Genomic DNA, 23,309 nt, shown 5'->3' on the forward strand with positions numbered 1-23,309 from the left:
AGATGAAGAAACTGAGGTGTGACGGGGTTAAGTAATTTCTCCAGGATTACACGAATAAGACATGGTAAGAGCTTGAATTTGAATTTTTTTTAAGATTTTATTTATTTATTTATTCATGAGAGACAGAGAGAGGCAGAGACAAGCAGAGGGAGAAGCAGGCTCCATGCAGGAAGCCCCACGTGGGACTCGATCCCAGGACTCCAGGATCGCGCCCTGGGCCAAAGGCAGGCGCTAAACCGTTGAGCCACCCAGGGTCCCCGGAATTTGAATTTGAATCTGTCTGACTCTAAGTCCATAAGCCACTATGCCTCAAAAAGCCAAAATTACACTTTGTACTTACTTGATAAGTACAAGATTTCTGCTAGAACAGAGGCTCATTTACCCTAGGTTGTGTGGTTTGGTATCAGGAGCTCAGGGCTAAGAGGCACAAAAATTGTAATTAACACTTCTACTTATCAACTTTTCAACTTTAGGCAAGAACTTAAACAAGCAGCCTTTCTTTTTTTTAATAACAATATCTGTTCTACCTACCTTGAAGCATTGTTGAGAGAAACATACATATATATATTTATAAAGTAATATGAATATACTTTATATAATAAATGTATACATTTCATTAGTAAATATATAAGAGCATGTGCATATATACATTATATATGTAAAGTGCTCTATAAACCATTAAGCCCTATAAGAACTTAGGGTGCTATTATTTCCTCTTATTATGTATGCATTTGATTCATCTGTTTATGCATCTGTTCAGAGTCTGGGCTGTAAATTGCTAAAATACAAGATTCATGACTTTTGACAACTTTGGGGAGATTCCAGGTAGTAAACTAAGCTAATGTTTTAAAATGGCCTTTTAAGGAAACTTTCAGTTCAACTAACATGAAGTAATCCCATTCCTCTAGGTAGTCCCTAAAAAGCCCTAGAAATAGTACAAAAAACAAGCATAGTAATAGTTTGGAAGGTAGAAAGAAATTGTGCTACATAGGAATCTGGATACTTGAGGAATGATACACAATGATAAATTTCCAGGTTTCTTTATTTCCTCTTAGATCTCAAACAGGGCAATACAGAATCCTCCAATGCAGCATTATGAACAGGCACAAACAATAAAAGCTCCAAGAAAAGTCTGTTTTCCCTAGACAAAGGATGGAAAAAAGAGTAGCCTCACAATGGAGAGCCTTATTGGCAATTCTGTCCTACTCCGGCCAAATACAGAAAAACTACACCCTCTAATCCTAGCATGGTTTCAGCAGAGCTGAGCAAGGAGTTAATTTTCCATTCAACCCTCCCTAATGATGTACATGAGAGGCAGCATTCCAGTTCCCCTGCAGGATGGTTTTGGCAGGGCTGGAGTGGGGAGCTGACCTTCCATCTCCTGCCTGGCAAAAGCAGGTGGTGCTCCAGTTTCCCCAGCAGGCAGTATCAGCAAAGAGAGGGGAGCTGAGTTTATACCCTGACTCAGATGCAACAAGACAGAGTTGGTGCCCCACTTTCACTGTGAAGTTGCCAGTGGAGTAAGGGGGGAGCTGAACTTCCACCCCACCCATTTGCAACCAGGCGGTGTGAGTCAGTGCTTCACTTTTGCCAAGGTGGTATTGGCAGGGCTCAGAGAGAAGCTAAACATACACACCCAGCAGCCCATGTGCTAAATCTCAACAGGAAACTTCCTGCTTTAAAAGTAAATTAAAAAATTGATTGATTGATTGATTGATTGATTGATTAAATAGAATCCAGAGCTCCATAATCTAATATCTAAAATGTTCAAGATACAAAAAAAAAAAAAATCACTCATCCAAGAACCCAGAAAATCACAACATGAATGAGAAAAGACAATCAAAAGATGCCAATAATGAGATGAATCAAATGTTGGAATTCTCTGATAATTATGTTAAAGCAGCTATCATAGAAATACTTCATCAATAATTTACAAATACTCTTGAAACAAATTGAAAGTAAATATTTCAGCAAAAAAATGGAAGTTATAAAAACATTATATAGGAATTATAGAACTGAAAAATATATAAGTGAAATAAAAAAACCTACCATAAGGGCTTGATAATAGAGTGAAGATAACAGATGGTAGAACTTGAGGAACAGACCAATGGAACTTACTCAAGCTGAATAACTGGATAAAATTGTCTAGAATAAAATGAATGGAATCTCAGACTATGGGATATTAAAGTAACAATCATATCATTGTAGTCACTGGAGGAGAGTGAGAGGAGAACTGAAAAAATACTCAAAGAAATAATATCTGAAAACTTCCCTAACTTGGCAAAAGACATAAAACTGCAAATTCAAGAAGTTAAATTGCAAAAAAGACAAGCCCAGAGGAATCCACTCCAAAACATACAACAGTTAAACTTCTGAAAACTAAACACAAAATATTTTGATAGCAGCCAGCAAGAAATGGCATTACTTATAGGGGAACATCAATATGAATCATAGCAGATTTCTCACCTAAGGTCCTATGGAGGCCAAAAGAAGTGGCACAATATTTTTCAAGTATTAAAAGGATTGTCAACCCAAAATCCTATGTCCAGTGAAATAACCTTCAATGATAAAATGAAGATCAAAAAAATTCTCAGATGGGGCAGCCCCGGTGGCACAGCGGTTTAGTGCCGCCTGCAGCCCGGGGTGTGATCCTGGAGACCCGGGATCGAGTCTCACTTCGGGCTCCCTGCATGGAGCCTGCTTCTCTTTCTGCCTGTGCCTCTGCCTCTCTTTTGCTCTCTCTGAATAAATACATAAATAAATAAATAAATAAATAAATAAATAAATAAATAAATCTTTAAAAAAAATTCTCAGATGAAGGAAAACTAAGAGAATTTGTTGCACCAAAAAAGAATTTTTTTTTAAGTGGGCTCCACACCGAGGTGTTTTTTTTTTTTAAGTGGGCTCCACAGGACTTGAACTCATAACCACTGAGGTCAAGACCTGGACACTTAACTGAATGAGCCACCCAGTTGTCCCAAGAATATTTTCTAAACAGAAAGGAAAATGATGAAAGAAGAAAACTTGGAACATCAGGAAGAAAGAAGAACATAATAAAAAATATTGGTATATACAATAGACTCTTGAATTTTATAAATTCCTAAATTGATAACTGAAGCAAAAATTAGAACACTATTTTATAAGGTTCTAAATGTATGTTGAGTAAATATTTAAGACAATTATACTATAAACAGGAAGGTTAAGGACATAAAGGGAGTTAAGGTTTCTATATTTAACATGAACTTGTAAAATAGTGACACAGTAGTCTGTGACACATATACATAGTATAATACCTAGAGCAACCACTAAAAAAACTATACAACAGGTAAAATTAAAAAGTACTAGAGATAGGAGATCCCTGGGTGGCTCAGCGGTTTAGCGCCCAGGATGTGATCCTGGAGTCCTGGGATCAAGTCCCACATTGGGTTCCCCTCATGGAGCCTGCTTCTCCCTCTGCCTCTATCTCTGCTTCTGTCTCTGTGTCTCTCATGAGTGAATAAACAAAATCTTTTTTTAAAAAAAGTACTATGATAAAGAGGAAGTGGGGAGTTACTGTTTCGTTTGAGATTAAAGATGCTAGACATGGATAGTGATATTTGTTTTTTTTTAAGAATTTATTTATTTATTCATGACAGACAGAGAGAGAGGCAGAGACACAGGCAGAGGGAGAGAAGCAGGCTCCATGCCAGGAGCCCAATGCGGGACCGATCCCAGGTCTCCAGGATCACACCCTGGGCCAAAAGCGGCGCCAAATCGCGGGCCACCGGGGCTGCCGGGATAGTGATATTTGCACAACATTGTGAATGTACTTAATGCTCCTGAATTATATACTTAGAAATGTTTTAAAATGGTAAATTTTATGTTGTGCATATTTTACCAAAAATAGGTAAATTTAAAAAACATAAATGGTGATCCATTTTGCAATATATATCAAATCAATACATTATACACCTTAAACTTACATAGTGTTAAATGTCAATTTTATCTCAAAGTTGGGGGAAACTCTATAGATAAATCAAAATAGAATTTTCAAAATAAAATTCTTTTAGATTTTATTTATTTATTTGATAGAGAGCCAGAGAGCACAAGTGAGGGAAGTGACAGGCAGAGGGAAAGGGAGAAGCAGGCTCTCAGTTGAGCAGAGCCTGACCCAGGGCTTGGCTCCAGGACCCTGGGATCATGACCTGAGCTGAAGACAGATGCTTAGCCAACTGGGCCACCCAGATGCCCCTCAAAATAGAATTTTCAAAAATGTTCAAGTAACACAGAATGGCAGGAAAAAGGAAACTACAGAAATGGAAAACAAAAAGTATACACAGAAAACAAAATAGCACATTTAAGTTGTAACATATCAATAATTGCATTAAATGTTAATAGCCTAAATACACCAATCAAAAGGTGAAATTGGCAGAATGGATTTAAAAATGTGACCTAATTATATATGATGTCTACAATAAGCTCATTTCAAATATGTTATCGGCAATGAAAGGAATTTAAAACCAAATATCATATGAACATTAAAGAAATGTGTGCTGCCATGAGTGGCTGACTTTATATTAATATCACCTATAGAAGACTTAAGAGCAAAGAAAATTACCAGAGATAGAGATGGCCATATTGTGATAAAAGGGTCAATTCACCAAGATGACATGACAATTCAAAATAGGTATGCACCAGACAACAGAGCTGCAAACAAAATGTGAAACAAAAACTGAAAGAACTAGAAGAAATAGACAAATTCACAATAATAGTTGGAGACTTCAACACAACTGATGGAACAACTAGACAGAAAATCAGCAAGGATATAAAAGAACACCAACAGGGGTGCCTGGGTGGCTCAGCCGTTGAGCTTCTGCCTTCAGCCCAGGTCGTGATCCCAGGGTCTGGGATCGAGTCTCACATCGCATTCCCCACAGGGAACCTGCTTCTCCCTCTGCCTGTGTCTCTGCATCTCTCTCCGTGTCTCTCATGAATAAATAAATCTTTTTTAAAAATAAAAAATAAATAGAAGAACACCAACAGCCAGCAGGATCTGGTCAACATTTATAGAATACTTCACCCAATAACAACAAAACACATATTCTTATCAAGTGCTCATGGACATATACCAAGATAGACCATTTCCTGAGTCATAAAACAATTCTCGGGCAGCCTTGGTGGCTTAGCGGTTTAGCGCTGCCTTCAGCCCAGGGCGTGATCCTGGAGACCTGGGATCGAGTCCCATGTCGGGCTCCCTGCATGGAGCCTCCTTCTCTCTCTGCCTGTGTCTCTGCCTTTCTCTCTCTCTCTCTCTCTCTCTCTCTCTCTCTGTGTGTGTGTGTCTAATAAATAAATAAATCTTTTTTAAAAATAAAAATAATAAAACAATTCTCACTCAAATAAAATTATACTATGTTTTCCATGCACAATGGAATCAAACTAGAAATAAATAACAGAAAGCTAATAGGAAAATCTCTAAATACTTGTAACTAAACAACACATTTCTGAGTAATGCATAGTCAAAGAAACTCTCACCTAAAGGACCTCAGAAAAGAAGTGCAAAACAGACTCAAAGCAAGCAGAGTAAAGAAATAATAAATATAAAAGGAGACATCAATAAAACTGAAAATAGAAAAACAATGGGGAAAATCTATAGAAGAAAATTAACCTCTAGCAAGACTGACAAAGAATAAAAGAAGACGCTAATTAGAAATACCAGGGATGAAACAGGAAATATCACTACAGACCCTGCTGACATCAAAAAGCTAACAAGGCAGTAGTACTTCAACTCTATACGTATAAATTCAACAATTTAGATGAAATGAACTATTTCCTCAATAAACACTTAACTACTACAACTCACTCAATATTAAGTAGATTATTTGAATGGTTCTAAGGCTTTTAAGGAAATTGAATTCATGATTTTGGAACTCTCGAGAAAGAAATCTCTAGACCCACATGGTTTCACTGGAAAATTCTGCCAAATCTTTCAACGGTAACTAATGCCAATTCCATACAACTCTTCCAGTTTAAAATATGAGAATGCTTCTCAGCTCATTCTCTGAAGCTAGTCTTACCCTGACCACAAAACCAGATAATGACAGCTAAAAGAAAATTATGGACCAATATCTCACGAATTTAGTTGCAAAAAATACACAATCGTAATTGATTCCAGCACTATATAAAAAGATTCATGTATCACAATGTAGAGGAGTTTGTTTCAGGAATACAAGGTTGGCTCAGCGTTCAAAAGTCAATATAATCAACCATATCAACAGGCTAAAGAAGAAAAATCACATAATCATATGAGTTGCAGAAAAGACATTCGATAACATTCAATACTCATTCATGATTAAAAGCCTTAGTAAGCTAGGAATAAGGGGTAACTCCTCAACTTGTTAAAGAATATCTACAAAAACCTACAGCTAACACAGCTACTGGTGCCAGCCTAAATGCTTTTCCTTAAGATGTCCTAGAATATCTACTCTCACTACCTAGTGAAGTGGCAGAAAGTTCTAGCCAGTTCAGCAAAGCAAGAAAACTAAAAGGCATGGCCTACAGATCAGGAAGGAGGAAATAATTTTGTCCCTATCTGCCAATGACATTAGTGTCTATATAGAAAATTCCAAGGAATCTATATACACAATCCCAGAACTTAATAAATGAGTTCAGCAAGGTCACAAGACACAAAATCAAATCACAAAAAGCAATTGTATTTCTATATACTAACAACATCAGTTGAGGAAACAAATGTAAAACACAATGTCATTTATAATGCTCCAAAGAAAAATGCTTAGGTATAAATATTATGAAATATATACAGGATCTGTATTCTGAAAATCACAAAAAACTGATGAAAGAAAGAAAAGAATATTTAAATAAATGGATAAATATATTGTGTTCATGAATTGGAAGACTCAGTATAATAAAGATGTTAATTGTCCTCAATTTGATTAATGCAATTCTGATCAAAAATCTCAGCAAGGTATTTTGTAACACAGGCAATTTTGCTGTAAAAGTAATATGTATAAGTAGAAGAGCTATAATAACTAAAACAACTTTGAAAAAGGAGAATAAAAAAGGAGGAGTCACTCTGTCCAGTTAAATCTCAATATATAATGAGTAGCCACGATTGTATGGTATTGGCATAGGAATATACACATAGATCAATGAAATAGAATAGAGAAGCCAAAAATAGGCTGACACAAATATGCCCAAGTGATTTTTTTTTAAGTGCAAAAGAAATCAATAGAGGAAGGATAGCCTTTTCAGGAAATAGGTTCATAAAATAATTGGGCCTCCCAAGAAAATCTTAATGTAAGTCTCACACTTTTTACAAAAATTATCTCAAAATAGATTACTGACTTACATGTCAAACAGGTAAGGTAAACTATAAAACTTAAAAATAGGCAGAATCATTGGGACTTAGCACTGAGCAAAGATATTTTAGATTTGACACCAAAAGCACAATCCATAAAATGAAAAATTGATAAGCCGAACTTCATCAAAATTGAGAACTTCTGCTCTGTGAAAGATCCTGTAAAGAGAATGAAAAAGACAAACTATAGAGTGAGAGAAATCGCAAACTGCGGATCTGCCAAAGGACTTGTATCTAGACTATGTAAAGAACTCTCTAAAGTCAACACTAAAAAATCAAACAATCCGGTCAGAAAAAGATAAAGGATGTGAACATACTTATCACTGAAGAGGGTATACAGATGACAGATAAGCACATACAATGCTCACAGAAGTTTTATTTGTGATAGTCCCCAAAAGAAAACAACACCAATGTCCTTCAAAGTTTACTGGTTAAAAAAACAAAACAAAACTAACAAAACTGTGGTATAGTCATACATAGAATATTACTCAGCAATAAAAAGGAATGAACTATTAATACACACAGTGCCATGGATGACTTTTAAGGAAATTATACTGAGTGGAAGAAAAAAAACCAGTCTCAAAAGCTTCTTTTTATATTACATTCTTGAATAATAAAATTACAGAGATGGAAAACAGATTGAAGGCTGCCAGGGATTGACAATAGTAGAAGGGACACTGCTGTGGCTGCAAAAGACTTACATGAGGGATCTTTGTGATGGAACTCTTCTGTATCTTGACTGTGGTGGCCACACAAAATTGCATAGGAATTTGCATGAACACACACACAAGTGCTTGTGAAACTCATGGAAACTTAATACATTCAGTGAATTGCACCAGCATTAATTTTCTACTTGCAATATTGCATTATGAAGGATCTCTCTGCATTATTTCTTAAAACTGCATGTGAATCTACAATTATCTCAAAAAGTTTTTTTAATTTGCTTTTGAGGATAATTATGATAATGAAAGGGAAAGGCAACCACTCCTTTCATGTCCACAATTATATCTACAGACACTTCTCTTTGTTTTTAGGTTTACTTTTTCCAGTGATTAATTCTGAGTTATGTTTAATACCCCTTTTTCTCTCCTCTCCATTTTTCCTGTCAAATAATCAGTAGATTATTTGGAACTGATGCAAGATTATTTAGAGTTACATTTCAGTATAGAGTGTAGAGACTTGTGGTTCTCAAACCTATGACTGATCTTCCTCATCATCCCAAAGGCAGGGAGAGCATTATACATGTTGGGTACTCTCTAGTAGAGAGCACACGGAAAGTCTGTAAAGAGTGTGTTTTTATTGCTACAAAAGACAAATGCCTCCATTATTAATCCTCTAAGTCACCTATGTGTTGAAATGAGTGGGGAGATTTTTCGCTTGATTCATTCTAATAGCTCCCTTTGCCGTTGGTTGAGAATCCAGCATTACTCTTTTCTAAAAAGAGTCATGGCTTATTAGAATTCAGAGAACATAGTGTTTACCAATAGGAATAAAGGTCAGAATATGAAGAACAACCACATAATTGATTACAAACATTTGAAAGGAATAGTAACATATGTCTTTGGCAAGTACAATATTGTTTTGTGCTTCTGTACCTTAGCGTATGCTATTCCGTCTGTCTGGAATGCCTTCTTTCCATGTTTCAAATTTTGCTTAGGTGTCTGTGAATCCTTCTGACCCATTTATCCTACAGATATAATCATTCCCTATGCTGTATTACTTCTATAAAGAGTACATACTTCTATAATGGCATATAAGATGGAAAGAAACAGTACAATATAGTGATTAAGAACTTGAACTCTGACACCCACCTGAGTTTGAATCCTAGCTCCACTAGATGTGTGACAGTAAGTTGTTTAACCTTTTGTTAAATAATTCAACTACCTCATCTATAAAATGGCAATAGTAGTAATATCTTATTAGGTTATTGTAAGTATCAAATTAATATATGTAAAATGCTTAGAAGAGTACCTGGCATATAATTAGCATGACATAAATATTAACTGTTATCTTTATTTTTATGTTTATTTCACTTAATTAGACCATAAGCTACTTGAGGGCAGTACAAATTATCTATTGCTGTATTCAGATTATTCCAGAACTTAATGACTAAAACAGCAAATATTATCTCATGGTTTTTGTGGGTCAGGAATCTTGGAACACTTGGTTGAATCCTCTGGTTCAGTGTTTCAATCAAGACTGTATGCAAGGTGTTACCTAGGCTGGTAGTTATCTGAAAGCTCAGCTAGGGAAGGATTATGTGTTTGCTGGCAGGATTAAATTCCTCATGGATTATTGGACTGAGGCCTCAGTTCCTCAGAGGCCACCCTCACTTTCTTGCCACTGGGCTTCTCCATTGGGAAGCTCACAACATGGCAGCTGGCTTCCATCAAATGAACAAGTGGGAGAGATTGAGCAGGACAGAAGTCGCCCTAGTTTTATAACCTGATTTCAGAAGTGACATCCCTCCCCTTTCCTGCATTGTTTGTTAGAAATGAGTCACTAGGTCCAGCCCACATTCAAGGTGAAGGGATTACACAAGTGCAAGAATAAGAAGAGACAGAATTATTAGGAGCCATGTTAGAAGCTGCCTACCAATTATTCCCATTCCTCCCATATGCAAAATATACTTATTTCCTCCCAAAGTTCCCAAAAATCTCATCCCAGTATAGGCAGAGACTATATTTTATTCATATTTATAACTGCAGCCACTTTTTTTTTACTGAATTGATCAAAAGAAATAGGGTAATATTCTTTGTAATGAAAGGAAGGTAGATGATCTCCTGTCACTAAAACTTAAGCTATATGAATAAAATTCTATAAATAAAAATGTAATAAAGAACAAGATTTTGGGGGGGTGCCTGGGTGACTTAGTTAAGTGTTCAACTTTTTATTTCAGCTGAGGTCATGATCCCATGGGTCGAGATTGAGCCCTGCCTTGGGCTCCATGCTCAGTGTGGAGTCTGCTTGAGATTTTCTCTCTCTCTCTCTCTCCCTCTGCCCCTTCCCCCACTTTCATGCATTCACAAGCACGCTTTCTCTCTCAAATTAATGAATCTTTTTAAAAAAGAGAACAAGATTTCCTTTAGCTGTTATTTTGAATACCTCAAAATTTTTGGAGAATTTAGTAACTACACAGATTTTAAGCATTCATCATTTTATTTCATTTCCAGATTTGATTTGAGTGTGAAGATGTTTCAAGAAATCAGAAGGTAACAATCTTACATCTTAAATTTCTATAAGCTCTTCCATATATTGTTTATCTTCTCTGTTTACAGTTGGATTCATAATAGCAAAAGATGTAGACATTTTAAACTCCTTTTTCCAAATCAACTCCTGATCATGGATGTCCAATAAGGTACAACCAACTAAAACACACCATTGTATTGAAATAGAACTTTTCCCATCCAACTGTGTATGGGGCATTTCTCCAATCTAACTGTAGGTGCATTCACCTGTAATGCAGAAAGAACACAATAGGTATATGCTATACCATGTGACTCTTTGTCTCTATCCTTCTTCTCATCATGCACATTTTTCTGAAACCTAAGCAAAAGCCACAGAACCAACTGCTTTGCCCTGGAGCCTCTCCTTAGATCTTTAGCAGCCTGTTGGAACAGGACATTTGAAGAAGGGATGGGGAAGGGGATTTTTTTATGACGTGCTGAATTCAATGCCATCAGAAAAACCAAAGGAATTGAACCTGGAGGTGACAAGGTATATATTTTGATGGCAAAATAATTAAAATCCATTTTTCTTGTTCCCAGTCCAGTGGGCCAGAAAACATATTTTTCTTTTTATAAGCTATGGGATCTTAAGTTTTTACATTTATTTATTTATTTATTTGTTTGTTTGTTTGTTTATTTATTTATTTATGAAAAAGAGTGAGGGAGAGAGAGCAGGAGCTCGGGGAACAGGAGAGGGAGAAGCAGGCTCTCTGCTGAGCAGGGAGCCTAATGTGGGACTCAATTCCAGTGTCCCAGAATTATGACCTGAGCAGAAGGCAGACACTTAACTGAGTGAACCACCCAGGCATCCCTTAACTTAAGTTTTCAGATATTAATTATCTAAATAACAGGAGGTTTTCAAATTATCAGGCTAAAAATCCTGGCACTCTGGTTTTATTTACTCCTGCCCCCAAATTTATTTTAAATTTATTTATTTATTAAAAATTTTTAAATTTATTTATTTATTTTAAATTTATTTAAATTTATTTATTTATATTTATATATATTTATTTATATATATTTATATATTTATTAAATTTATTTATTTATTTTAAAATAGGGATCTTTAAGTTACTATTGTTATCTGCGAAGAGAGAGAGTTTGACTTCTTCTTTGCCAGTTTTTTTTTTAAGATTTTATTTATTTATTCATGAGAGACACACACACAGAGAGAGAGAGAGAGAGAGGCAGAGCAGGAGGAGAAGCAGGCTCCATGCAGGGAGCCCGACATGGGACTTGATCTCGGGTCTCCAGGATCACGCCCTGGGCTGAAGGCAGATGCTCAATCGCTGAGCCACCTGGGCTGCCCTTCTTTGCCAGATTGAATGCCTTTTATTTCTTTTTGTTGTCTGATTGCTGAGACTAGGACTTCTAGTACTATGTTGAATAGCAGTGGTGAGAGTGGACATCCCTGTCGTGTTCCTGATCTTAAGGGAAAGGCTCTCAGTTTTTCCCCATTGAGAGTGATATTCGCTGTGGACTTCTCATAAATGGCTTTTAAGATATTGAGGAATGTTCCCTCTATCCCTACACTTTGAAGAATTTTAATCAGGAATGGATGCTATATTTTATCAAATGCTTTCTCTGCATCTATTGAGAGGAACATATGGTTCTTGTTTTTTCTCTTAATGATGTGATCTATCACGTTGATTTTTTTTTATGAGTGTTGAACCACCCTTGCATCCCAGGGATAAATCCCACTTGATCATGGTGAATAATGCTCTTAAGTACTGTTGCATCCTATTAGCTATTATCTTAGTGAGATACATTTTGCATACATGTTCTTCAGGAATACAGGTCTATAACTCTCCTTTTTAGTAGGGTCTTTGTCTGGTTTTGGAATCAAGGTAATGCTGGCCTCATAAAATGAGTTTGGAAGTATTCCCTCCCTTTCTATCCTTTGAAACAGCTTTAGTAGAATAGGTATTATTTCTTCTTTAAACGTTTGGTAGAATGGCCCTGGACTTTTGTGTCTTGGGAGGTTTTTGATGACTGCTTCAATTTCCTAACTGGTTATTGGCCTGTTCAAATTTTCTATTTCTTCCTGTTCCAGTTTTGGTAATTTGTGGGTTTCTAGAAATGCATCCATTTCTTCTAGATTGCCTAATTTGTTAGCATATAGCTGCTCATAATGTTTTTAAAACTGTATTTCCTTGATATTGGTTATCATCTCTCCTCTTTCATTCGTGATTTTATTAATTAGAGTCTTTTTTTTTTCTTTTTAATAAGTCTGGCTAGGAGTTTATCTATCTTAGTTATTCTTTCAAAGAACCAATTCCTGGTTTTGTTGATCTGTTCTACAGTTCTTCTGGTCTCTATTTCATTGAGTTCTGCTTTAATCTTTATTATCTCTCTTCTTATGTTGGGTTTAGGCTTTATTTGCTGTTCTTTCTCCAATTCCTTTAGGTGTGAGGTTAGCTTGTGTATTAGAGTTTTTTTTTCCATTTTTTTTGAGGGAGGCTTGAGGTATTGTATTTCCCTCTTAGGAACCGCTTTTGCTGTATCCCAAAGATTTTGAACAGTTGTATTTTCATTTTTGTTAGTTTCCATGAATCTTTTTAATTCTTCTCTAATTTCCTGGGTGGCCCATTCATCTTTTACTAGGTTGCTCTTCAACCTTCATGCATTTTTCTTCCAAATTTCTTCTTGTGATTGAGTTCTAGTTTCAAAATATTGTGGTCTGAAAATACGCAAGGGACAATCTCAGTCTTTTGGTATTGGTTGAGACCTGATTTGTGACCCAATATGTGGTGTATTCTGGAGAATGTTCCTTCTGCACTTGAAAAGAATGTGTATTCTGTTGTATTTGGATGGAATGTTCTGTATATATCTGTGAAATCTATTTGTTCCAGTGTATCATTCAAGGCCCTTCTTTCTTTGGTGATGTTCTGCTTAGAAGATCTGTCATTTGCTGTCATTTGCCATGTTACAGTCTATTAGTGTATTATTATCTAAGTATTTCTTTACTTCAGTTATTACATGATATTCTTGGCAGCTCCCAGATTAGGGGCATAAATATTTATAATTGTTAGGTCTTCTTATTGGATAGATCCTATAAATATAATATAGTGTCCCTCTTCATCTCTTACTACAGTCTTTGGTGTAAAGTCTAATTTATCTGATATGAGGATTGCTACCCCAGCTTTCTTTTGAGGACCATTTGAATGGTAAATGGTTCTCCACCCCTTCATTTTCAGGCTGGAGGTGTTCTTAGGTCTGAAATGAGTCTCTTGTAGACAGCATATAGATGGGTCTTGCTTTTGTATCCAGTCTGATACCCTGTGTCTTTTGATGGGATCATTTAGCTCATTCACGTTCAGAGTAACTATTGAAAGATAAGAATTTAGTGTCATCGTATTACCTATACAGTCCCTGCTTTTGTGGATTGTTTCTTTGGGCTCCCTCTTTCTTTTACAGGGTCCCCCTTAATATTTCTTGCAGAGCCAGTTTGGTGGTCACACATTCTTTAAGTTTCTGCCTATTCTGGAAGCTCTTTATTTCTCTTTCTATTCAAGTGACAGCCTTGCTCGATAAAGTATTCTTGGCTGCATGTTCTTCTCATTTAGGACCCTGAATATATCCTGCCAGCCCTTTCTGGCCTGCCAGGTCTCCATGGAGAGGTCTGATGTTAATCTTACATTTCTCCCCATATAAGTTAAGAATCTCTTGTCTCGAGCTGCTTTAAGAATTTTCTCTTTATCATTGAAATTTGCAAGTTTCATTATTAAATGTCAAGGTGTTGAATGGTTTTTATTGATTTTTTTGGGGGGGGTCCACACTATCTCTCAGATCTGAACGCCTGTTTTCTTCCCCAGATTAGGGAAGTTCTCAGCTATGATTTGTTCAAGTATACTTTGTGGTCCTCTCTCTCTCAGCCTCTTGGGGAATCCCAATTAGACGCATATTCTTCCTTCTCAAGCTATCATTTATTTCCCTCTTCACAGATGACATGATACATTGAAAACCCAAAAGACTACCCCAAGATTGCTAGAACTCATACAGCAATTCAGCAGTGTGGCAGGATACGAAATCAATGCACAGAAATCAATGGCATTTCTATACACTAACAATGAGAAAATGCTGTGCATCACTTGCCATCAGGGAAATACAAATCAAAACCACAATGAGATACCACCTCACATCAGTGAGAATGGCGAAAATTAATAAGACAGAAACAGCAAATGTTGGAGAGGATATAGAGAAAGCGGAACCCTCTTGCACTGTTGGTGGGAATGCAAACTGGTACAGCCACTCTGGAAAACAGTGTGGAGGTTCCTCAAGAAATTAAAAATAGAGCTACCCTATGACCCAGCAATTGCACTACTAAGTATTTACTCCAAAGATACTGATGTAGTGAAACGCCAGGACACCAGCACCCCTAATATTCATACCAGCAATGTCCACAATAGCCAAACTGTGGAAGGAGCCATGAAGTCCTTTGACAGATGAATGGATAAAGAAGATGTGGTATATACATACAATGGAATATTAGTCAGCCATCAGAAGAGACAAATACCCACCATTTGCTTCAATGTGGATGGAAGTGGAGGATATTATGTTGAGTAAAATAAGTCAATTGGAGAAGGATAATCATCATCTGCTTTCACTCATACATGGAAAATAAGAAATAGTGAAAGGGATTATAAGGGAAAGGAGGAAAACTAAGTGGGAAAAATTAGAGAGGGAGACAAACCATGAGAGTCTTCTAACTCTGGAACACAAACAAAGGATTGCAGAAGGGGAGGTGGGTTGGGGGATGGGGTAACTGGGTGACAGGCACTGAGGAGGGTACTTGATGGAATGAGCACTGAGTCTTACACTGTATGTTGGCAAATTGAATTTAAATTAAAAATGCAAAAAAAAAGATACTAGTGTTACCTTTCATGAGAAACTATGAAAGATTTTATTCACAAAAGAATCAAACATTGTATTATAGAAAAACTAGTTCTGTTCATAGACCACCATTCTCCTGAAATAGATTCTAGAAATCTCCTTGCAGTGCCCACTTATTAAATCCAGTCCCTTTCTTGTGCTGCTCACTACCTACCTGTTTATTCTCAAAACTACTTCCTAGCATGAACTTTCAGTTCTAATCTAAATCACTCTCCTCCTTTTCTCCTACTTACATTGTTGTCGCTCCTAATGCCCTTCTCTCAATCCCTTGAAGCCTGATCCTATGCCTCAGAGCCCACACGATTTTTTCCTCAAAGCCTCCCTACATCATGAGAGCTGTCCTGGAGCTCTCTTCTGTGGATTTATCTTATAGAGAGAATTTTCAGTGCTTAATTTTTTTCTTAACCAAATACCCTCTGTTTAGTTATCATATAACATTTTCGTGAGTAGGACTGTAGCTGTGGCCTCAAGATATTTGTTTTGCAATTTTAGACCTTTGGAGATTAATGGATTATGAAGTACCAGCTATTCCTACAGATGCTGTATGATGCTACCAAATGGTGGTAAACAATGCTGCATATTTTTGATATTGAAGGGTACATGAGGAGAAGAATGTGTTTTTTCCAAATTAAATACTGAGTTTCTGCATGACTTTATATCAAACTTAGATTTTCAAATCACAGTACTTAAATAAACTAAAGCAACTTGCAATTACACAGTCACCTAAAGGCAGTATATCTTTAGAGCATCATACTACAAAGTGTATGTGTGCTTGTGGATGTACACGCATCTGTATGTTTGTATTATATGATATATATGGATTTCTTTCCTTGTGACTTCTTAATTATTTCTAAGCCTATTTAATTTTCAAATATTCTTGAATATTTACTAAAACTAAGTCCGTTTGTGGGCACTTTGCCAAGTTTGCTACTTATTCTGGCAAGAATTTTATGCAGCTACTCCTGAGGCTCAAAAGGGAAAAAAAAAAATCTGCATGCTTCTGAACTAAATTGCACTGAGAGTAGAAGAGTAGCAGGTTTTTTCACCCTTCTTTGGATGGCTTCTCACATAATTTGCCAATCTCTTTTTTATTTTGCTCTCCATCCATTTCTCCATATATGATATATAAAACACTGTTTTATAGTCAGCAGAGAAAATTACTTGTCTATTGTCCACCAAACAGAAGATAGTGCTAAGGCACTTAGGAAAATCTATTTTAATTTTACCCTCTGCCATGACCATTCAGGCAGGAAGCCAATTTGGCAATTTTTACTTACTGACATAAGTTACCAATTTAATAACTCTTGCCAGTTTCCCCTGGCAAATTATAGTGTGTGTGTGTGTGTGTGTGTGTGTGTGTGTGTGTCTGTGCGCGCGTGCGTGTGTCTTGGTTAAGTAAGTTGTTTCATACTAAATTTAAAGTGACAGTATCCCTTTCAGGAGAAGAGAAAAATAGCTGGTTTTATCACACTCCATGACTAAACTGTAGGTTTCTCTTTAATTTTTTCTTTCTTGCACCTCTCTCAACTTAGCACAAGTGTTTAAGTAGTACAGTAGTACTGAATTAAAATTGTTTATAATTTTAAAAATTATAATGTGTCAGGGTACAGACTATTACAAAAAGTTCTAGGGGCACCTGGCTGGCTCAATCAGTGGAGCATGCAACTCTTGATCTCAGGGTTGTAAGTTCGAGCCCCATGTTGGGTGTAAAGATTATTTAAAAAATAAAATCTTTAAAAATATTTTTAGGGGGATCCCTGGGTGGCGCAGCGGTTTAGTGCCTGCCTTTGGTCCAGGGCGCGATCCTGGAGACCCGGGATCGAATCCCGCGTCGGGCTCCCGGTGCATGGAGCCTGCTTCTCCCTCTGCCTATGTCTCTGCCTCTCTCTCTCTCTGTGTGACTATCATAAATAAATAAAAAATTAAAAAAAATATTTTTAGGTGTCTTCCCCTTATATTAATTACCATTAATATTAACCATAATTTTATAAATTTCATTTGTTAGAAATGAAATTTTTAAGACTAATACATAATTAGCAGTTTGGCAAATTATATTTTAAATATTTGATAATGAGGGTTTAAGACAGTGAAACTCCTTAATCTCTTAACATATTGCCCTTATACTCACAGAAAAAGAGAGAAGGGCTGTATCTCAGGTAGTCCATGTTCTTTGCTATCACCTGAGCCCCAGTTCTTTCTTTAGAATTAATGAAGTGCCTAAAAATAAAAAATAATTAATGAAGTGCCTAAAATCCATGACTCAACATACTATAGGAGAAGAAGTGATAAAATATTGATCTAATAACTCCCAAGAATGAACTAACAGTTTCCTGGATTGGTCTTCCTCTCTCAATATCTAGCCCTCTGGACCCAGAATGAGTTGAGAGTAAATGTCATGATAGAGTTACTATACTAGTTTTGATAGAGTTTACAGAGTTTGATGATAGAGTTTTATATTAGTTTAATTGCTATGTAGCAAATTATCCCAAAACTTAGCAGCTTAAAACAGGAAACATTAATCATACTTTCTGAGGCTTAGAAGTCCAAGAGGGGCTTACCTGCGTGGTTCTGGCTCAGCATCTGAAAAACAGATCATTCTTTTAAATATATACATAGAATTACAAACAAGTAAGCACATTTTATTTTACATGAATGTTACACTCAATCAGAATGTATCATGTATTTCATTATTTCAAATGATTTCTGATCTTTTTATCTTTATCTTTGAAGTATAATTAACATACAATGTTATATTAGTTTCAGGTGTACAACATATTAATTTAACAATTCTATACATATTCAGTGCTCACCCTCATAAGTGTAGTAACTATCTGTCACTACATATTAACTATATAGTTAATATCATTAACTATATTCCATATGCTGTACTTTTCATCTTTGTGACTTATTTATTTTATAACTGGAAGTTTGCCTCTCTTATTCCTTTTATCTATCTCACCAACCCCCCACCTACTTCCCTTCTGGCAACCACCAATTCTCTGCATTTGAGAGTTTGTTTTTGTTTGTTCATTTGTTTTGTTTTTTAGATTCCACATATAAGTGAAATCTTACGGAATTTGGCTTTCTCTGACTTATTTCACTTAGTTTAATACCCTCTAATTCTATCCATGTTGTCACAAATGTCAGGATCTCATTCTTTTTATGACTGAATAATATTCCATTGTATATATAGTCCACATCTTCTTTATCCATTCATCTATCAGTGAGCACTTGGGTTGCTTCCATATCTTGGCTATTGTAAAGAATGCTACAATAAACAGAGAGGTGCATATATCTTTTCAAATTGATATTTTTCATTTTCTTTGGGTAAATACCCAGTATTGGAATTACTGCATTTCATAGAATTTCTATTTTCAATTTTGTGAGGAAACTGCATACTGTTTTCTATAGTGGCTGTACCAATTTACACTCCCACCAACAGTCTGTGAAGGTTTCTTATTCTCCACATCCTTGCCCACACTTGTTATTCCTTGTCTTTTTGATACTGGCCCTTCTGACGGGTGTGAAATGATATCTCATTGTGGTTTTGATTTGCTTTTTCCTAATAAATAATGATGCCAAGCATCTTTTGATGTGTCTTTTGTACGTTGTATGTATATCATCATCTGTATGTCTTCTTTGGAAAATATCTATTCTGGTCCTCTGCCCATATATTAAATCAGATTGTTTGGAGATTTTTTGTGCTGAGTTGTATAACTTCCTTATACATTTTGATTATTAATCCCTTACCTGATATATCATTTGCAAATACCCTAAGTAGATTAAACTATTAACTAGGTTGCCTTTTTGTTTTGTTTAGGGAAATCTCATTTATAATGGAGTCAGGAAGCCCTAAAGGGGGAGCTTTCACCCATGTATGCCTAAACGAGGTTTCCTTACTTTCCATAGCAGCATAGCAAATAATAAAGGGAAAAAATTAAAGCATCAGTCACAAATCATGGAACGATTAAGCAGAGAGCTATTAAAAGGAAATTGACAATCATTGTAGAAAAATGAAGATGATATATTTCAAAGAGCAAAAAACAAGGAATCAAAAGTTTGGAGGTCTAGCCCAGATCTCTTCGTTGCTTAGCTTTAGGTAAGACATTTACTGCTCTGTGACTTTGTTTCCAAATCTATAAATTGAAGAGGTTGGAAAATCATGGTATCTGAGATCTCCTTCTAAAATGATGTCACTCTGTGCATCTAAGTTCTTTTTTTTAAATAAATTAATTTTTTATTGGTGTTCAATTTACCAACATACAGAATAACACCCAGTGCTCATCCCGTCATCTAAGTTCTAATCGGCGGGCAGCCCGGGTCACTCAGCGGTTTAGCGCTGCCTTCAGCCCAAGGCCTGATCCTGGAGATCCCGAATCGAATCCCACCTCGGGATCCCTGCATGGAGCCTGCTTCTCCCTCTGCCTGTGTCTCTGCCTCTCTCTTTCTCTGTGCGACTATCATAAATAAATAAAAATTAAAAAAAAAAGCTACACAAAACTTAAGATTAAATTTTACAGAGAATTCTATGTAGTTTTAAAATAATAATTTGAGAGTACCAGTTTATGTGAGGAAATGATTAAAATTATCTTCAAAAGAATTCTCTGCAGGGAGAAAGTCCAGAAATAATAGTGGAATATTTTTTAAGCAATGAAACTCCTAGACAAAATATTTTTAAAATCTTTGGGATAAAAAAAAAAAAATCTTTGGGATAGAGCCAAAAATCTTTTGGGATAGAGCCAAAAACAAATATAAATATTGCTTGAAAAGCTTATATTGACAAAAAAAGAGAGAAAAGAAACCCAATTAGTCAAATTTATACTTTAAAAAAATGAAAACGGAACTGAGAAAAGGTATAGTAATAAATTTAACAGCACAGGTATAGTATTAGAGTGATAACTTAGTGTGAATGATAAATAAAACTACGAATTAACTCTCAAGTAAACCACCAGCCCAACTAATTTTTAAAAGGCCCAGAAAGTACATAAAGATAAAACACTGACAAAGAAGATATCACATAGATAGATAGATAGATAGATAATAATTATGTAGCTAGATATTACTTAATAGTTATCATTGGGATATGGGATTATGAGCCATTAGCCTGAAACACTTCCAGTACCTGAGGCAATGAGCATCTTGGTCCTCCAGGGGTTCTGGGCAGAACCCCACAGCATCCACATTGGTACTATGTTAGCCTAGATAATAGCTTCCCAGGGACACCTGGGTGGCTTAGTGGTTGAGCTTCTGCCTTTGGCTCAGATCATGATCCCAGGATCCTGGGATCAAGTCCCACATCAGGTTCCCCACAGGGATCCTGCTTCTCCCTCAGCCTATGTCTCTGCTTCTCTCTCTGTGTCTCTCATGAATAAATAAATAAAATCTTTAGAAAAAAATAGCCTCCCAGGTATGTCCACACCCTATCCTGCGGAATATGTGAATGAATATTGCTTTACATGGTAAAAGAGAATTTGAAGATGTGATTAAGGATTTTGAGATGGGGAGATTATACCAGATTATTTGGATGAGCCCAATGTAATTGTGAGGGTCCTTGTAAGAAGGGGCCAGAGAATCAGGGTGAGTAGTAAGGCGTGGCAATGGAAACAAGAGGCTACACAGGTGTAAGGAAAGGGCCAGAAACAGGAATGCAGGCAACCTCTAAAAGGCAGGAAAACATATTCTCGCCTGAAGTATTCAGAAGGAACACAGCCCTGCCAACACCTTGACTTCAGACTTCTGGCTCTCAGTACTGTAAGAGAATAAATTTGTTTTTTAATCTACTTAGTTTGTAGTAATTTGTTACAGAGACAATGGGAAATTAATACAATTGCTATCACTCAGACACCAATTCAGTAATATATACTAGAGTTAAACATGTACATATTCTATGATTAGAAATTCTTTTTCTCCTTTTCCATTTCTCTCTCCTGCTCCATCTTTCAAAATGCCACAAAAGTGTATTTCTAAAATACATTTCATCTCTTTCTGCAAACACCTTCCGTGCTTCCCCCTCCCCCCCGGCCCCCCCCCCATCTGTACCACACCTGCCCTGGCATTCAATTCTCTGTCATTGTCTGCAACCAAATCCTTTAAGGTACTCTGTTCTCCAGCTATATCCTACTAGTGCTCATTCCTGAATAGCACACTTTTATTATTTCAAGTCATACTGCAGCTTCAACACTACCTGAGAGGAACAGAAGAAAAGAATACAGGGATAGGAGTAGTGAAACCAAAAAAGCTGCTGTCCTTTGATGGTAGCACATCAAGTACATTTATCAATTGTCCTTGCACTTCTGGATGAGGGTGTGTCCATGTACCAGGATTCAGTCAAGCACATTAGTGTACAGACCCTAAATCTAGTCCCAGCTGAGACCTTGTGCTCAAAGCAGGAGCCTGGCTATGACAAAGGAGATGCCTTCATTCCTTGGAGCCCATTATCTATCACTACATCCAGGGCCTGACTCCCTACTACTTCCCCGATCTCATCTTCTACCCTTACAACTTCTACACTTACATCTTTCCCACCTTGTTGGCTTTCATGCACTGCCTTAAATTTGCCATGTTTATTTCTTGCTGCAGGACTGGCTTTTGTCATGTCCTCAGCCTCAGAACGCTCTTCTCCTATATAATTTTAAATCATGGTAAAATACACACAAAAGCCACTGTTTTAACAAATTTAAACTGTACAATTTAGGAGCGTTTGGTACACTTACAATGTTGTACAACCATCACCACTTTAGAATTCCAGACAACTTCCTCACTGTAAAAAGAAATCCTACACCCACTAAGCAGTCATTCCCTATTTCTCTTCTTCATAGATCCTGGCCTTCTATCTCTATGGATTTTATTTCATATAAATGTAATCATATGACACATGGCCTTTTGTAAATTGCTTCATTCACTTAGCATAACATTTTCAGAGTTCATCCATGTTGAAACATATATCAATACTTCATTCCTTTTGATGACTGAATTGTATTCCATTGCATAGATACATCACAGTTTGTTTTTTCATTCATCAGCTGATGAATAGTTGGGTTTCTTCTATCTTTTGGTTATCATGAATAGTACCGCTATGAACATTCATGTGCAAGTTTCGGAGTGAACACCAATTTTCAATTCTTTTGGATATATACCCAGGAATGGAATTGCTGGGTCATATGGCAGTTCTATTTTTAATTTATTGAAGAACTTGTGAACTCTTTTTCACAGCAGCTGTACCATCTTTTTTTTTTTTTTTTTAAAGAGTTTCTTTTTTTTTTTTTTTATTTATGATAGTCACAGAGAGAGAGAGAGAGAGGCAGAGACACAGGCCAAGGGAGAAGCAGGCTCCATGCACTGGGAGCCCGACGTGGGATTCGATCCTGGGTCTCCAGGATCGCGCCCTGGGCCAAAGGCAGGCGCCAAACCGCTGCGCCACCCAGGGATCCCCGCAGCTGTACCATCTTACATTCCACCAGCAATGTAGAAGGATTCTACTTTACCCATATCCTTGGTCAACACTTGTTATTTTCCCTTTTTATTGTTATTTCTTTTTAGAAAATTATTGTTATAGCCATCCCACTATGTATGAAGTGGTATCACATTGTGGTTTTAATATTCATTTCCCTAATGACTAATGACATTAAGCATCTTTTCATGTGCTTGTTAGCCATTTGTGTATCTTCTTTGGAAAAACGCCCATTCTGGAATGTTTTTCAACACCATCAAGCAATCTGATTCTCAGCAAATGCTCAGAGTGTCCTACAAATTTAACTCCATTCTGACACTGTCTACCTGGGTATAGCATCAGATCTCACAGTTTAAGGACTCACACAAGACTGCTCCCACAT

The 23,309-nt window shown here is 36.5% G+C and overlaps 1 long non-coding RNA gene across 1 annotated transcript in view; it reads left to right on the top strand.

Annotated features, from left to right (window-relative positions):
- The window catches only part of LOC106559909, a 33,691-nt gene continuing 10,382 nt past the window's right edge, over positions 1-23,309 (top strand). The window contains exons 1-2 of the long non-coding RNA XR_005372458.1: positions 1-64; positions 10,531-10,569. This is a non-coding gene — a long non-coding RNA (uncharacterized LOC106559909). The remainder of the gene's footprint in view (positions 65-10,530; positions 10,570-23,309) is intronic.

The sequence above is a fragment of the Canis lupus genome, chromosome 17 (assembly GCF_011100685.1).
Source record: "Canis lupus familiaris isolate Mischka breed German Shepherd chromosome 17, alternate assembly UU_Cfam_GSD_1.0, whole genome shotgun sequence".
In the NCBI taxonomy this organism is placed as follows: Eukaryota; Metazoa; Chordata; class Mammalia; order Carnivora; family Canidae; genus Canis; species Canis lupus.